The 19,310-nt window shown below is 45.2% G+C and overlaps 1 protein-coding gene and 1 pseudogene across 1 annotated transcript in view; both read right to left on the reverse strand.

Moving 5' to 3' along the window:
* GABRG3 (gamma-aminobutyric acid type A receptor subunit gamma3) overlaps positions 1-19,310 on the reverse strand; it is an 832,639-nt gene that overhangs the window by 111,235 nt on the left and 702,094 nt on the right. The gene's annotated exons all lie outside the window — the stretch shown is intronic.
* On the reverse strand, positions 2,482-2,600 carry LOC135054420 (5S ribosomal RNA; annotated as a pseudogene).

Consider the following 19,310-nt stretch of genomic DNA (forward strand, 5'->3'; position numbering starts at 1 on the left):
TTGGCCGTGGACAGTGCCGGTCACCTAAACCATGAGCATATATAGTGTGAACCTATGGGTACATTGCCGTGGAAATACACATAGAAATTATCAGACCTAGAAAATAGGTAATGATGGGTGATCACACATATGAACAGTACAAATGAATAGAAAGTAGACAAATTAGATGAAGAAGGTGAATGTGCTGTCAGCGTTAGGCTCAGAGCATTTAAATGCCTCCGGCCTCTACTACACCTAGTCTTCCTGGAGGGTCATCCACCCCAGTACTGACAAGCCCACACTGATTTGCTTCCAAAATAAGACGGAATTGGGCATTTACAGTGTGGTATGATAGTAGGGGTATATATACACACTTGTCGCTCTGGTATCACTGATGAGAGTTCCCATTGGAAATAAGCAGAAGTAAATAAGATGAAGAGACCATATAGAAAGAGAATTAGGGTGGATCTGCTGCCAGCATTAGGCAAAGGTATAAAGGCAAATGCCCATTACAGATGGATTGCTGGTGAGAGTCCAGAATAAAGGTAACAGAGAAAATTGAAGATTGATGTCTGTTCAAAGGTTAAATGTGTGAACTACCAGTTATTCACCGTTGTGCTAAGTACCAATGATTAGTTCAAGATTACATCAAGGTGCACATGGTTAACCTGAAACCAAATAATTTATCCATGTCTGGCTGACAAATAACACACTGCAATATTTTAGCTGAATCTGGCAGCCAAACTAATTATAGAGGAGATAGAACAAGTGGCTATTATATACCAATTGCAGAGATACAAATTGATAGTTACAATTGTAACAATTAGCAGACCACAAACGTTGCTAGTTATAGATAATAATGCCTACGAAGGTTAAGGTAGATTGTGGTTAGTGAGTCTGCTTTAAATGGATATAAGGAATTAGTAAAATAGCCTCATACTATTACCTTCCAACACAGACATGCACACTACACCACGATAGACACCTGGAAAACCGAGCATAGCAGGTCTAATTGTATTGCCCCATGATCCTCATATCAATGAGGACGTGGCAGATGAACGGGGCAAACAGGGGACATTTTTTCCATAAACTGTGATGAGTAATCACTAGCTAATAGCAGCAGTAGTAGGTCTGGTGCAGGCTGAGAACCAATGTCACCAGACTCAAACAGGTAAGTAAGTCAGATAAAGGCTGTGGTGATATTACCCCAGGTGGCAGCTGATGTAGACAGCGATGACGGGCCGAAGTCCGGGCTGCGGCTACACGTGCCTGGGCAGGGGAAGATGCAGCTGGTGGGAGCGGACTGAATGAAGATCCTTAGGTTCTCAACTGGTAGCGGCGGTGCTAGAAGGGAGTCAGGTGAGCGGTGACCAGACTGTCAATACGGCTGGCAGAAAAGGACTGGTGGAAGACACATTTCACCCAGAGGGCTTGCTCACTTCCTGGAAGTGAGCAAGCCCTCTGGGTGAAACGGGTCTTCCGCCAGCCGTATTGACAGTCCGGTCGCTGCTCACATGACTCCCTTCCAGCACCCCTGCTACCAGTTAAGAACCTACGAAAATTCAACAGACTGCATTGGGGGGTATCTGACAGCAGTCTTGAGATGTTTTGGGATCTGCTATTGGTTGTTAACCTCTATACAGTACTTGCTCTCTATTCCAATCCATCTCCTTAAACTTTTGCTAAAGGTTTTCTCTCCTCTGATTTTGCTACATCTACCGGTCCTTGGCAGAACTGCCCACTCTCCCCCTTGATTTTTGCTCTCGATATTGAGCCTTTAGCTGAAATTAGCTGTACCAATGAAGATATACTGTACAAGGCACTAAGTAGCATGGTTTCTCTCATAAAATCTATTTGCAGATGATGTCTTGATGTGCCTTACTAATCCTGATTCTTGTAGAAAAAGTGGAGTATACCGCACAGATCATAATATGTTATACATATCAATGATAATACCAATAATGATGAGAAAATAACCAAAATTAAACAATTTGTCAGGAAATTAATCCTAATTGACGTTATATTGGTGGTGCAGCCAGAGTCAGAATTATGGACAAAACTAAGAAGAAGAAAGAAGACTCTTTTGTGGGTGCACACTTAGAATTAACAGATAAAGACAGAAATATATAGATTATTTAAAACATGATTGTATCCTAGACAAAAACATTGACAAATAAACAGAATACATTAACAATAAACCTTCATCATCTCCGGCCTTCTTTTTTTTGTGTTCAGGGTAAATCCAGAATATAGTGACCAGATGTGAGGGTATATTAAAGTATAAATATCGATATTCATAACCGGAACCAGGTTAATATAACAGTGACCAATGGGTATGCTATGCTGACTATGTTCAACGATAGTGGGTAAGGATCAAATGTGCACCTGAAAGCTATTAATCCTCCAAGAGGAAAAAAGATGAGAGTAAAGATTGCATATATGTGCAAAAAGGAACGTGAATATGCTGTCAGCATTAGGCACAGAGTACGCCCATGGCTACAGATTCTACTAAACTGGGTCTTCCTAGGCAGTCTCCCATCCAAGTACTGACCCAGCCCAACACTGCTTTGCTTCTAAGATCGGATGGATTTGGGCATATACAGTGTGGTATGATAGTAAAAGCACAATTGCACTTTAAACTCTGGGATCACTGATGAGAGTTCACACACTACAATAAGTGAAGAAGAAATAGCGGGATAAGAAAAGGCAAAAAAGACTATTAAGAAGGGATCTGCTGCCGGCGTTAGGCAAAGCTGGGTAAACACCAATGGATCGCCGGTGAGAGTCCAGAAATAGAAAGTATAAAAAAAGGGAAAAGTAGGGTTATACAGTAGATTCAAATGGGTAACCATTAACTGTAATGGGATGTAAGTTTTTGTAGCATAGGCTATGAACACAGTATCAGTTACAAATGCATCTATTCACAACTGATAATCCAAATTGACTATACAATAAGAAATGACTGATAAAACATATAGTGGTATGAATATACTGGTTCACACCGCAAGCATGGATGATACTACCACTTTAATCCACACTAAAATTGGATAACTCCTCGAAGTGTTAATTAACACCAATCTCTCATGGTGCTGTTTAATAATGTCCACAAGGAACACAGTCAATGAAAAAATATATATTAATTCTACATCCCCCTTCAGGTAAAGGGGTAAGTTCAGCGGTACTGATTTACCTGAAGGGGGATGCGGAATTAATATTTTATTTTTTCATTGACTGATCCATTGGTGTATACCCACCTTTGCCGTCAAGGGGTCAGGATCCTACCGTACTTGGATGACTTGTTGATCCTGGCAAATTCCCCAGATATTCTCCTATGTCATCTAGATTTGACTATCCGGTTTCTGCAAGCCCACGGGTGGCTAATCAACTGGTCCCTGCTCAGAGCATGGTGCACCTGGGAGCGTTGTTGGACACACACAACCAGCGACTGTTCTTGTCTCAGGAGAAAGTCCTGAAGCTTCAGGACAGGATTCAATGCTTTCTATCTCATCCACAAGTGTTCATACATTCGGCAATGCAAGTGCTAGGTCTCATGGTGTCAGCTTTCGACATGCTGGAGTAGGCTCAATTCCATTCCCGCCCTCTCCAGAGGCTGATTCTAGCCAAGTGGGATGGCCAGCCTCACCGGATTAGGTCTCATATGATCTCATTATCTCCGGAGGTCCGCCTGTCACTGAGCTGGTGGCTTTAGGACCAACGATTGAGCAGGGGTAGTCCCTTCTCAATCTCCAACTGGGTCCTTCTGATGACGGACGCCAGTCTGAGGGGTTGGGGTGCGGTGTTGGAACAACACTCCCTTCCGGATCAGTGGACCAAGGAGGAGTCTCTCCTCCTGATAAACATTCTGGAATTGCGGGCAGTTTTCAACTCATTGAACTTGGCATAGCATCTAATACAGAACAGACCTGTTCAAGTACAGTCGGACAATGCCACCACGGTGGCGTACATAAATCATCAAGGTGGCACTCGAAATCACTTGGCAATGAGGGAAGTATCTCGGATTTTCCAGTGGGTGGAATGCCATCTACCAGCCATACCGGCAGTGTTCATTCCAGGGGTCCTAAACTGGGAAGTGGACTTTCTCAGCCGTCAGGACATACACGCCGGAGAGTGGAGCCTCCATCCAGAAGTTTTTCAACTACTCATGGACAAGTGGGGCCTTCCAGATGTGGACCTGATGGCATCTCGACACAATCACATGGTTCTGGTCTTCGGAGCAAGAACAAGGGATCCTCAAGCAGCGTTCGTGGACGCACTGGCAATTCCATGGAACTTTCGGCTGCCATACATGTTCCCTCCAGTGTCACTTCTGCTCAGAGTAATAAGGAAGTTCAAACAAGAAGTAGGAAACCTACTTCTGATCGCTCCAGCGTGGCCCAGACGGCATTGGTTCTCAGACCTTCAGGGTCTCTCAATAGAGCGTCCCCTTCTACTTCCGCAGTGCCTGGATCTCCTCGTTCAGGGCCCCTGTGTATATCAGGATTTAGCCCAATTGGCTTTGACGGCATGGCTCTTGAAGCTTCCATCTTAAGGGCCAAAGGATTTTCAGAGGCGGTCATTCAAACCATGTTGAAGGCCCAGAAACAGGCTTCTGTCCGGATTTATCATAGGGTCTGGAATTCTTACTTTGCTTGGTGCGCATCTAACAATCATGACACGGCTAAACTTTTGGCCTTTCTACAACAAGGCCTGGACTATCCATCAAGGTTCATATTTCTGCCTTGTCAGTTTGGTTTCAGAGAACAATTGTGACATTGCCTGATGTGCATACCTTCACTCAGGGTGTGTTGCTGATTCAACCTCCTTACGTCCCACCTGTGGCCCCTTGGGACTTGTCGGTGGTTCTGGAGGGATTGCAAGGGTCTCCGTTTGAGCCTCTTGAATCTGCTGACCTTAAGTGGCTTACTCTTAAGGTAGTGTTTCTGCTAGCTATTGCTTCCGCTAGACGGTGTGTCAGATTTGGGTGCCTTGTCTTGTAGGTCTCCCTATCTGATTTTTCACAGTGATTGGGTGGTTCTTAGAACACGCCCTTGATATTTACCTAAGGTGGTGTCTTCTTTTCACCTTAATCAGGAGATCGTGGTTCCGGCCTTGGCCTCTCCAGATTTGTCTTCCAAAGAGCAGTCTTTGGATGTGGTACGGGCTCTCCATATCTACATGAAGAGAACTGCCTCCATCAGTAATTCGGATTCTCTTTTTGTTCTGTTTGGTTTTCACAGACATGGCTGGCCTGCTCACAAACAGACCCTGGCCAGATGGATTAGAATGGTGATTGCACATGTTTACATACAGGCTGGCCTTCCAGCTCCTGCTACTATTAAGGCTCATTCTACTCGGTCGGTTGGACCTTCTTGGGCGTCCCACCGTGGTGCGACCCTTGAACAATTGGGCAAGGCGGCTACGTGGTCCTCAGTGAACATGTTCATAAGGTTCTATGCCTTTGATACATCTGCCTCCCAGGATGCTTACTTTGGACGCCAAGTTCTTGTGCCCGCTACAGTGCATCCCCTCCCATAAGGAACTGCTTTAGGACATCCCCAATGTCATTCCCTGTGGAACCCAGTGTTCCCCGCAGCAGAAAATGAGATTTATGGTAAGAACTTACCTTTGTTAAATCTCTTTCTGCGAGGTACACTGGGCTCAACAGGGTGCCCACCCTGATGCACTTAGCTTCCTTGGGTTGGTATGGCATTAGCTGCTGACACTTTCTCCTGTCGTGAGGATGTGGTATATGTGGCTACTAACAGCTGTTGTCTCTTTTGCCTACTACTGCATTGGACTGGTTAACAAAAACTGAGCTCATGTGCACGGAGGCGGGGTTATAGAGGAGGCGGCACTATGCATCTTGGGAGGAAGGTCAAAGCTTTGAGCCTGTTGGTGTCTCGGATCAAGATCCTACTCTACACCCCAATGTCATTCCCTGTGGAGCACCGTGTACCTTACAGAAAGAGATTTAACAAAGGTAAGTTCTTACCATAAATCTCGTTTTTAAACTTCTACACAGGTAGTATTCAACCCCTGACAAACTACAAAAAATTTGTCCTTCACCCTCTGATCAATACTGGTGAAATTGCAGCCAGGTAGCGGACATTTAACATGTTTTGGGCCTGTCCACTTCTAGTACTACCCTGGAAAAACATGTTCACCTTAATATCCAGAGCTAGTGGAGATTAAGGGATACCTTTTCCAGTGTCGACCTTTCATAGATCAATATTTTGTCAATGTCAACCTAATGCATGTTGACCATATGTCGACCTATTGTGTCGACCTAGACATTGTAGATCTATAGTCCGGATCTCATTCAACTTTCAGAAATAATATGTAATAAACATTAGAGTCAAATGCTTAGCACAATGGGAATAATATAAACAAGTTTAAATGAACAGTAAGGATAAGTAAAGCTGACAATAGTGTCATGCTGAACGTGACATTTGTCACTTTTGAATAACACATGAACTACGAAGTCCCAAGGGCAATGGTTGCATATAATGGGTGTCAGTCAGATGGATCATGATCTTGCTGAATGGGATGTATTTATGTGTGCATAAACGAACCAAGAGATGTCAGTAAATGCTGTGAAACACCAGTCTACAGTGTTGGACTGAAGTGTGCACAGGGTAAAGCAGTGATAGGGCCCATACTTAGGGCTGGGGCTAGTCTCCAGAGGGGGTGTGGTCAGCCTCCACAGAGGCTCGAAATACACCATATTCTTGTGCAGTATAATGTAACTTATGTATCATGTATAATGCAAGTGCACAGTCTGGAACCTGATCCTTAGAGGAGGCGGTGGGACCTAAGGCAATCATGTCCACCAAGGGTTTCTCCTGTACCCCGTGTGCCAGTCCGACCTTTCTGTCTCCTTACTCCTGTTTACAGGTGTTGTTTTGCAATGTGAACAGTACTGCATGTCCATTAATGAAGTCAGGCATAGACTATATCAAATATCTGTCAGGTCTGTATTTTGGGGATTTCACACAGGACTGTTTGATAGCTGCATTTTTCGAGCTTGGAAGCAGCTGCTTTAGTAAGTACTCAATCATTACTGTGGTGACAGATTTAGTGATCAACCTCTGAAGACTGTACCCTATTGACTCCACATGTAAAAAATTTATGTCACATTCATTTTAAATTATTGTGCATGGGACTCTACATGTATGTTTCCCCCCAAGATTTGTTCAGATAAATGTTTTTTTAGTAGCTGCTCACATCACGTTCTCTGATGGAACACAAACTGTTGTGAAAATCATGCAGACATAGTTATTTATCATAATCATGTATCTGGGTGTCTACTTTTTCTGTCCACATAAGTTGCATTGTAAATGTTCCGCAGAGTGAAAGATTATGGATTGCATTTGTAAACCCCCTTGCAGAAATCTTGCGTTTGCCCCTGAGCATAATACATGTATAATTTAGAATGCCCCTTATTGTTATTAAATGCTACATAGATAGTCCAGCAGAGGAATTGAACTCACAAAATTAATCCATGCATACAATTAACAAGTCAGTATGTGATTGAAATCCTGTTCTGAAAGGGAATAAAGAGCAGATCATCACTAAACCTCCTATTGGCTGAGGGGTGTACCTCCCTCATGACAATGAACAATTCAAAACAACTTATACTATAAAATAACAACACGAAGACATGTATTTTGGCAGAAAGTTGTTAGCTATTTATTATTAATCTAATAAACTAGAGAAAAACCTATAATAGAATGATATTAATATGTAAATTTAATAAAAGAGTATGGTGGCCAGAAAAAAGAACGGCTGAAAACCAATTACAAAAACCCCAAGCTAATTAAATCTAAACCAATCAAAATCACAAAACATAGGTATCCACTCAGACCTTCATCTTGACTACCCACCCTGAAGGGTGATGACGCTGCCCCCTGAAGGGTGGTCAAGCAGATATAATAGTCAATGAAGGAGAGTGCACCTAAACAGCACCAAACCGACTAAAAACTGTGACTAACAACTCAAACACGAGAACCTGCCGCTCTTTTCCGCCAACAAATAGCTAACGAGAACAACAAACCACCAACAATCTTAAACCAAAAACACCCTAACAATAATGAAACTAAAAAAGGGGCGGGAGGGTGGGAAGGCAAAATGAAAAAGACAAGAAACAACACCAATCCAGCCCAATTCCACCACTAACACCACCCATAACTTTTCCTGATTGGCCGTAAACAGTCATACCATCCTGATCCACCCCCAGCCCAGGAGGTTTAACTCTCTCCATTCCAAACATTGTCATTCTGTTCTCCTAAACCTCCTATTGGCTGAGGGGTGTACCTCCCTCATGACAATGAACAACTCAAGACAACTTATACTATAAAATAACGACACGGAGACATGTATTTTGGCAGAAAGTTGTTAGCTATTTATTATTAATCTAATAAACTAGAGAAAAACCTGTAATAGAATGATATTAATATGTAAATTTAATAAAAGAGTATGGTGGCCAGAAAAAAGAACGGCTGAAAACCAATGACAAAAACCAAAAGCTAATTAAGTGTAAACCAATCAAATCACAAAACATAGGTATCCACTCAGACCTTCATCTTGACTACCCACCCTGAAGGGTGATGACGCTGCCCCCTGAAGGGTGGTCCAGCAGATATAACAGTTAACGAAGGAGAGTGCACCTAAACAGCACCAAACCGACTGAAAACTGTGACTAACAACTCAAACACGAGAACCTGCCGCTCTTTTCCGCCAACAGCGAAAGGCTCTTCTTAAAGAGGCTTCACATCGCCACCATACCCACAACCTAAACGACCCAAAGCCGAAAACAGATCCTCCAGGAAAAACACCAACCCTTCCTCCGACAAGTGCACACCATCCGCCCGAAAAAGGTAATCGCAGCGATACTTGATCCTATCTTGGTGAACCACCGCACCACCGTGAGCTAGAACCCACTTCGCCACTGCCGAATTCACCTTTTTTCTGGCCTCATCAATAGGGCGACCTTCCGGCACTCCACGCCAACATAATCTCGGAACTATAAAAGAAAAAAACAATGTGCAGTGAAGCCAGGCCACGGCAATACTAACCAAATCCTTCACCATAGAACATCTCAGATCTAACGATGTCCTCTTACCTAAATCATTGCCACCCAGGTGCACCAACAAAACCCCAGGGATACCATGCACCCGAGCTTCACTCAATAGCCTACCCTTAAGGTCCTGCCACAACATTCCGCGCCAACCGAGCCAACGAATACCACGAGCCCATGGAAAAAACTGTGCCCCCTTAGAGGCCATAAACCTGGCTGCCCAGTACACGTAGGAGTGTCCAACTACCCACACTGAAATTTCATCCTCCACCCAACCTAAAATGAAGGAAATGAAATAAAAGTATGTTAGTAAATTCGGCCCAAATGAATCAATACCTGCAATAAACCTGAAGGATCTGCCAAAAAGAAAACATTTTTGGATACCACGGCCTGGCCATGCAAACAAGCTTCAAGCCAATCGAAGCGAACATAAAGACACAATGGGAAAGGAATAAAATAGATTAAAAGAAAAAAGAAAAACCTTAATGGTCCAAAAGAAGTGTAGGGGGGGGGGGAGAGGGGAAAACACAGAGAAAACTCAGCTGGAGGTGAAACTTAAAAAACCTGCCGAGGGACTTTCAATTGGAGTCCAATTAGCCGAATTAAAGAGATTAAACCGAATTCAGTCCATCAGGTCAGGCAAAAAAGTGAAAAATAACTCCAGCCCCCACTGCCAGCAGCAGTGAGTAGCTAATCCCTGAGTAGGATGAACAGGGGATAACACACTAACATACTGGACAATGATGTGCTTAATAAATGAAACAAACAAATCGCAAACAATTGCAAACCAATAACTCATAACACTGGGCGAATATAACGTTTGTAGCTGGAAGATTTCCAATGGCCCAATAATTGGATCTCCCTGATGGAAAAGACTGCCGCCGCGGCCGACGTAGCTGCTCTGATCCGAAACGAATACGTACCGAAAGCTGCGGGTGAAAGGCCCACGCCGGCCAAACAGCGACTTAACATCCACCGAAATTGGTATCTCGTCAATGGCAACCTGTCATAATGCAGCAGCCAGGACCCCCGCAAGGAGGGCCAAACTGCCGAGTAGTGGGCTGCCAGAAACACCGGGCAAATGCGATCATCCAAAGACGAGACCACAGTAACCCATCAACCTCTACCCAACTGGTCCGTCTTAGAGCGACGCAGTCTACACAGCAAGGACCTCTCACCCACAACCACATCCTCCCGAAGCATGGGCGAATCTTTCCACTTTGACGGCGCCACCAACTCTGAAATGCGAAAAGCCCCATGATACGCCGTGGAAAAAGCCAATTCAAATAACAAAGTCTCAAAACTTGAAGAAGCTACTTCGGCAACAGCTCCGATAATTGCTGGCAGAAGGGCCGCATCAATCGGGCGTCTCCTATCAGGCCGCGTTGGCGCCAACCGCGCCCAACCTTTCAGAGCCTTTACAAGGAGGAAACTCTTTGTGACGTCAGGGAGACCCTTCAGCTTAGCGAAAATTGAAATCCCCGCCAGGTACTGTGACACGACCGCTCTAGACCTACCAGTGATGAAGAGTTGCCAAATAAAAGAAAGCATCAACCGATGCCCACTCTTACCTTTGTGCCCCCATCCACGGGCAAACTCTTCCCATTCACTCCAAGCTTGGCTGTAAGCCTTGAGCATACTTGGAGCTAATGACCGCATCGCTAATCCCTCCAGGCCGGCCCGATCACCTGCCAGACATAATCGGGACAGTGGATTCCAAAAGCATCAGCCTCAGGTGCCAAAATTCAAAATCTCTCCCACTGCCCCCGGGACAAAGCGTCGGCAACTCCATTATCTTCCCCGGGAACATGCTGCGCGCGAAACCACACATTCCAATGAAAACAAGCCAACACAAGCTGTGCAAGCACCCTCAACACAACAATCGACTTTTCCCTCTGACTGTTAATCGCATGCACCACGCCCAGATTATCACATCTGAACAAAATGCTGCGATCAGACAGACGCTGTCCCCACACCTCCAAGGCTACCATAATCGTGAAAAGCTCGAGCAGCAAAAGATCCTTAGTGAGACACTTCTGAAACCACTCCTCAGGCCAAGAAGCCATGCACCAAGATCCCTCGAGGTAGCACCCTAACCCCGATGAACCCGCCGTGTTGGTAAAAAGCTGTAACTCAGCATTGCGGACAACCGGTGCCAACCAGATCCGCACCCCATTGAACTCCTCCAAGAAAGCAGCCCAAACGGACAAATCTCTCTTGAACTCGAAAGACAATCGAATGAAATGATGCGGCCTGGAACACCCCGCCGTTGCCCTTTCCAACTTTTGGCAAAAAACCCTGCCCATCGGGATGACCCAACAAGCAAAGTTAAAAAGGCCTGCCGAAGCGTGACCTTGCGCGACGCTAAGAACTGCCCGATAACCTCGCGAAGCTTGGCAACCTTGGCCTGGGGAAGGCGACACGAACCTGCCCCCGTATCAATTTCGATACCCAAAAATGATAAGCAATAGACGGGCCCTCCAGTCTTATCTTCAGCCACTGGCACTCCGAAATGATAAAAAAGCGCTCTGATGCTAAATAACAACTCACCGCAATGCCCAGAATCTGCAGGCCCTATGCACAAGAAGTCATCAAGGTAATGCGCTACCCCGTGACCCCCCGTAGAAGACTCCACGCACCAATGTAAAAAGGTGCTGAACTTTTCGAAATATGAGCAGGAAACGGAACATCCCATTGGCAAACACTTGTTAATGAAATACTCCGACCCGATACGAAAACCCATAAAACATAATGAGTCAGGATGTAAATGAAGTAACCTAAATGTGGATTCCACATCAATCTTAGCCATCAGGGCCCCCGGACCGTAAGCCTGCACAATACCAAGAGCCTCGTCAAATGACTGGTACACCACCGAACATAGCTCAGGAGGTATCCCATCATTGACGGATGACCCCAATGGATAAGACAGATGCTGAATGAGCCTAAAGGAAACCGGAGTCTTCTTAGGGACCACCCCCACTGGAGAAATAACCATATCTTCCAGAGGGGGCAGAGCAAACGGACCCACCATTCTGCCCAATCGAACCTCCTTCTCAACTTTTTCACGTAAAACTAACGGAAAAGCGTGAGCTGACTGAAGATTCCTCGCAGCCCGTACTCGCACCTCGCCCGCAACCGGCAGGCGGAAACCAAACTGAAAACCTTTCATCAAAAACTCTGCGACCTCCTGATCTGGATACCAGCTGAGCCACTTGGCCATAGTATCCAACCTAACTGGCGTCGGAGCCCTACTGAGCACCCCCGCCGCAGGCGGGTTTTCCTGCTCCTGCCTTCCCTGTTCTTGGTGCCTGACGACTCCCTCGAAAACAGTTCGAGGCTGGAAGAAACCTACTGCAGCGCAAGCATAAGTGTCGAAAATGACACTTGCGGCCTTACAAGCACGACGAATTATTGTACGCGAAGCATTTCCCTTTTGCGAGTGACTGACCAAACCCTCGACCAGCAGCCCCCGACTTCCGACCAGACGCAGTCACCGCACCAGCCTCCTGTACAGGAAGGCCAGCCTGCTGACCATCATCCCCTGTACTCCAGGGCTCCTTCGAATCTTGAGTAGCCCAAGTGACGTCCAACCACACTTCAACGTCCTTACACCCGAAATCGATGATCCGCAAACAGTCCTGCTTGCGCCGAAACTTCTCATCATATGTACACCATTCCGATCTCTTGGACGTTCACTGCATATCGTGAATAAAGTGTAAGTACCGAATGATGTTCATATGCTCATCCGGCCTATCCTCCAAATAAGAGGCGGCAAACACGCAAAAGCCAGCCAGTTATTATATGACCGAAAGGCCTCAACGCCCATGCCTTCTTTAGATCTAGCCACCTTAAATTCCTTTTTCGCATCTTCAGTCAGCACGAAAATATCCACATACTCACCCTTACTAATCTTCCTACGGCAGCTATCCCGCAGGCCCCTCAACACCGCCGTATAATCGCAGTGCACCACTCCCGGCAGATTGCTCGGCCGCTCTTTTTGCGTACTTCACCGCACGCTTTTTCACTCTCGTCGCACTACTAGCCTTTGACGCCTGCGACGATAAGGATAAAGAAGCGGAAGTACTGTCAGAAACAGAAGAGAAGGAGGAGGCCGAGGATGACTCCTCCCCCTCACCAACAGAAAGATACGACACCTCACGTGACGTCTCCGACTGTGCCGACTCAGCTGCCTCCACCGCGTAAACATCAAACACGCGCCGAGGCCAAGGCCCTGGGAGCAAGCGACCTGGCAGGAGCAACGGCAGCCCGCATAACGCGCCTCCGCGAAACCCCCGCCTGCTGACTGCGCAGCGGCGTCCCCCAAATCCTGGCAGGCACGCACAATCCGCCCCACCGGTGAACCCGACGTAACGGCAGAAGCCCCTCTGCCACGCGGCGGAAAGCCCGGCAGCATCAGGGGACACAGCCGCCACCAGCGGAGCCAAAGCAGCCGCCACTGATGACAGCACGGATGCCAAGTCAACCACGTTAGACCTGCTCTTCCAAAATATCCCGGTGCCTGAGGGGCAATGAGGAGGACCCCCCAGCCACAGCATTGCAGCCCCGCGCAGGAGGCCTGCGGCTCCATCCCCTATTCCCAGCCCTGCCCACAAGAGGCTCCAACCCTCCCGCAGCATGGCCACTGCCACCCAAATAGCCCCGCCCGCTGATCCTCCGGAAATCATGTTGGGAGCTACCAGGGGACTGCTCCCTGGAGCTCCCCCAATCATCATCAGCAGCAGCAGCAGGGAAAACATCCCTGTTATTACTGATACGCGCGCCCCCGCACGCCCCTGAGCTCTGAGCTGATCGCCACCCCCCCCTCCACCCCTGGCCGAGAACAGACTCCGGCTCAGCGGGAAGCGGCAGGGGAAAGACACTGTGAGAAGCAGCCACTGCGCGCCCCCGTGCGCCAGCAGCCACTAACCCCAGGCGCCGAGCTCCTTCCTGGCGCGAGCACACACGACCGTGCGACCGCGCCTCGCGGACATCAGGGGAGGAAGACTCGGCCCGAGACCCGGCCACAGCACCTCCCCGCCCACTAGCTGCATGCCATCCGCCCCGCCGCCCACGAGCGGCAACCAAATCCAGCTCTGGCAGTGGCGGCAGGGGAGAAACAGCCCCCTCGACCGCTGCTGCGTGCACCTACGGTACGCGCGCGACAGCCGTAGCAGACAGCCAGCGGGCAGAAGAGACCGCAGGCCCCGTGGAAACCCCGCCACTACTGTCTACTACTACTGGGGTACCGGGGGAACGGTGGGGACGAGAGGCAGTGGCCATGTTAAGGAGGACCAGACAGGAGAGGGGGACACACAACTAAAGACTAATAAAGTGGGAGGGGGAATATAAGCAGGGTGCCTGTCACACACAAAACAAAGTTAACAAAGCTAGCTAAACCTCAACTGCCTGAAAGCCTAAATCACTTGCCAAAACCCCAAAAACACTCACCAGCCTGAAGGCAAAATGAAAAAGACAAGGAACAACACCAGATATAGAGAGCTAATATGGCGCCAACTTCAATATAAAGCAGCTACCCCCTTTGCACCAAAAGGTATTCCCTATTACCAAAGTGTCGATGTGAGTATATATAGAATTAGTGCAATAGGGTGCGCTTCAAAGATCAATCTAAGACGTGGCACATAGATTGCTTAAACCTGAGAATAAAAACATATACTTCCCTTAATACTTTCACATATGCAAATGCGGTCCTCAGAGGGATTCCATATGAAAAGAGCAGATAAATAAGCATATAGTGTAGTATATTTGTATAGGGAAGATTTATTACAATGACATTCAATTTAAAAAGTAAAAATTGGTAACATGCACATAAAAGCTAGTAATCCTTTTAAAATTCAATTCCCAAATGGGGGTTATAAGGGTGGAGGATTACCAGAAGGGAGTGTATAGTGGGCGTTTCAGATGTAACCTTAGGGTAACTGGCTCCGGAACCTGGTTCCCTCGTCCACGTCACACACGTCTGGTCAGCCTTTCCCCTTTCTGCAGTTCATCCAAGTCTCCAAACTCCTGCTGCTACGCGTTTCGGGATCAACCCTTCATCAGACAGTAGACTGCCTGATGAAGGGTTGATCCCGAAACGCGTAGCAGCAGGAGTTTGGAGACTTGGATGAACTGCAGAAAGGGGAAAGGCTGACCAGACGTGTGTGACGTGGACGAGGGAACCAGGTTCCGGAGCCAGTTACCCTAAGGTTACATCTGAAACGCCCACTATACACTCCCTTCTGGTAATCCTCCACCCTTATAACCCCCATTTGGGAATTGAATTTTAAAAGGATTACTAGCTTTTATGTGCATGTTACCAATTTTTACTTTTTAAATTGAATGTCATTGTAATAAATCTTCCCTATACAAATATACTACACTATATGCTTATTTATCTGCTCTTTTCATATGGAATCCCTCTGAGGACCGCATTTGCATATGTGAAAGTATTAAGGGAAGTATATGTTTTTATTCTCACGTTTAAGCAATCTATGTGCCACGTCTTAGATTGATCTTTGAAGCGCACCCTATTGCACTAATTCTATATATACTCACAAGGAACAACACCAATCCAACCCAATTCCACCACTAACACCACCCATAACTTTTTCTGATTGGCCGTAAATAGTCATGCCATCCTGATCCACCCCCAGCCCAGGAGTTTTAACTCTCTCCATTCCAAACATTGTCCTTCTGTTCTCCAAATATATAGAAGTAGCACATTGTTTTTATAAGTGGATTCCCATTCCAATAATAAAATACCTGTTTTACAGTTTTATCCTGTTCCAGTTTATATAAATCTCCTTGTAAGTGAATTCATCAGATCCAAGTACTTTATATGAAATAACTGATTTGTTATAAAAATGAAAGACCAGACCGTCATTAGGCCATGGATCATATTTCTCCTGACATGCTCATCTCTGAATACAGACATGTCAATACTGTTGTCATAAAAGGAGTGGTTAATGCACCATACAGTATTTATTACTAACATGAGGTCATTTTATCTAATGCTTATGTCTGTAATTTAGATGTCATATGCTTCACTCCTTTGGTATGCTTCTGTAGTTGTACTTTATTCTTTCGCTTACATTTTTGCTTTTATAGAAAATAACTACTGTAGCAAGAGGATACTGTAATAGGTTTTGTCTGAGCTGCAATTTCTATACACTTCTATACACTTGTCAAGGTTAGAACACAGCACAGCTTAAATGCTTTCAGAACAAAACAAATTACTTACTCTGCTCTTTGACGTATAAATCACTGCAGAAGTACGGGTCAGACATTGCTAATGTTTCCTGAATGCACTTTCCTGTTAATGAGCTTTAAAACTGGACAAGTGACATACAGTTTAATGGCATCTGTTAAAAAGCATGACACTCCCACTCCAAATGTTTCAGTATTTGAACCAATAATTTAGGCATGCTGATTTCAAACATTTGAAACATGCTTTTTCTTGTTACTGGACACCACATCAGACATAATGCATTGTGGTAGTTGTCAAAGGAAAGCCAAATGGAAATTTGATGGAACTCCATTAAAGCTTTCCTTCTACTCCACTGATAAAAGGGAAGGGAAGACACTGAATAAACCTAATCTAAAGCCCCAAACTAATAAATGCTAGTCATGGTAAGAAGCTATATTTTCTGCTTGTTTTGTTTGACATAATTCCTGGGAGCTCCCATAGCTGTAGCATAATATGTAACTGTTCCAGGAACAATACAGCAATATTGAACGTAATTCATTGTCTGGACAAAGATAGAACAGTGAATGTTTCCCAAATGGGATGATGTAATAAAGTTTGTTGTTCTTCTTTTGTCAGTTTTCCTCATTTGATTCTCTGTATAAGTTGATACTGGGGATACCTGCATATTGCTGAAACCTCAGTAATAATTAACAAAAGAGAACCAGTTGTTAAATGCCATAATATGGGGATTCAAGGGAAATGTTATTGGGTGACTGCATTATTAGAGAACTTAGGATAAATGTTAAATCAAAATGTACATAGCAAAATTAGACATAATTATTTTTAAAATATGAATTTACAGTAAACAAAGCACTTTGAAACATAAAAAGACTTCCTCACTGCTTCCTCATGCATTCCATCAGCCCTTTCTGTATTATAATGAAAAAGTGGGCACACGAGGTAACGGCTGGATAAGAAGCATGCTATGCATACCTCCCAACATGACTTCCCTCTTAATTTATGATTGCCATCACCTATCCTGAAACACCTTTCTTATCCATTATCCTATTGAACACAGGTGCAGACAATCATAAGTAAAGAAAAAAGTCCAGAAGCAGAGCATTGTGTCCCTCCTGGAGGGGGTCATGTTGGTATGTATGCTATATAAAGAAGAGAGGGCACACTTTTAAGACCTCGCTATGAAACATTTTATGCCTGCTTCAGCAGTGTGAAGGTACAGTACTTTTGCTTAAACTACTAATTACCTGGGGCACCACTGGTAATGCCTAGGGGGTACCACTTACTGAGGACAGCACAGCAGGCTGGCCCCCTTCCCCCACCCGCCATATCTGATCATATCAAGGAGTCATGATATAAATAACAAATGGTGTGGCAATCCAAAAAAGAATTCTCACTGCGGCTCCAGATATAATATCAATGTTTCAATGCTGCTTAGTAAAGTGATATTGATAAAAATAAATAAATGAGAAAAAAAAATATATATGTGTGTGTGTGTGTGTGTGTGTGTGTGTGTGTGTGTGTGTGTGTGTGTGTCTGAGCTGTAAAGGGGAGGAGGGCAGTGATAAATGGAGAAAATTGTATTTTCTGAGAGAGGGGTGTGGCCAATAATATTGTGCCTAGGGATGACCTGACCTCTACATGCGCCTCTGTTGAATTCATGAAGCCTCTGTAATTGATTTATTAAATCTACAGATACATGGAAACTGGTTCAATATAGTTAAAACACTAATCTTTTAAAAAATGCAACCATCAGACCCATATCAGTCCATAATCAATCTTCCTAGTAACCCTATGTGCCTGAATCATGGGCGTTGGGAAGTAAAACCTATGAGCCATTTTAACTATAACCAGAGCCATTTAACTGTGATTGGGATCACAGTCACAGTCACAAGTTGTGACATACCCCTGAAATGGTCATGACACATGGGTTTGAGTTGCCACACCCCTGTTACCTCCCACAAACACTCAGACACATTCAGCCCATCTACTGGTACCAGACTTCAATTCTGGTTCTAGCCCATTCCTGATGACTACATTCTAGTACACCTTGTAGCCATCAGTCTCATTACTTGCCTTTAGTTCCTCTACTGTACATGGGAACCCAGTCAGTGGGCTGTGACCTGCGTATCACACACAGCAAGGCCCAAATCCTTTTTTGGGAAGGGGGGGGGGTTGGGTCAAGGGTAAAAACCACCAATATGTTAGACTACACTCTTATGCTTGGGGTATACTAATCCTATGAATATGGCCAGCATTCACACCATCCCTACAAGAGTATTGACAATATACTCTGGCCCAATTATTAATGCCACTGATAACCCTTCTCTACAGAAACTCCTAGAATACCAGCTTACAGAGTAGACAAGATTCCGATCACTCCCAGATAATGCAGTATTTACAGACTCGTGTGCAGTGGTTGATGCTATCCAGCCTCTTTAGGCACAGCCTGAACCACCTCCCACAGTTGCAGTTAAAGCTTATCTCACCTGCAGATACTTTACCTAACTCTCCAAAGTTTGATGGAAACCCCAAAGGTTGTCAGGAAATATAGAACTAGTTAGGGGAGGACTAGGAAATAGTGGTAACCTCTCAGACACCTTTAAAAAAGTTAATGATGGCGAGTGATGTGTGCAGCCTCCATGAATTTGCACCTGAAACAGGGGACAATGGTCCAATATATTGTACATTTCAGGACTTTTGTTTCTGAGCTCCATTAGAATATTGAGACCCTTGTCAACAACTTTTTGGAAGGGGTTATTTGAATTTAGAAGAAACTCCCAAGTTACATTCCTCTCTCACATGCACTGAAATGTAAAGTTATAAATATGAATATTTTATGGCATTTTTATATACTTACTGTACTCTCGTATATCTTTCCTCTCATGTGGCAGAATACTATAACCATACACTCACATACACCTTAGACACTGGGCCTGATTAACAATGGAATGTGACTACAGCCCCATGCCTCCACATAAAATAAAACTAGTATCATGACAGTATGATGCTGACCATCAACCCAGCTGACTACATAGTTGGCCATAAATT

Source organism: Pseudophryne corroboree, chromosome 2 (genome assembly GCF_028390025.1).
Source record: "Pseudophryne corroboree isolate aPseCor3 chromosome 2, aPseCor3.hap2, whole genome shotgun sequence".
Classification (NCBI taxonomy): Eukaryota; Metazoa; Chordata; class Amphibia; order Anura; family Myobatrachidae; genus Pseudophryne; species Pseudophryne corroboree.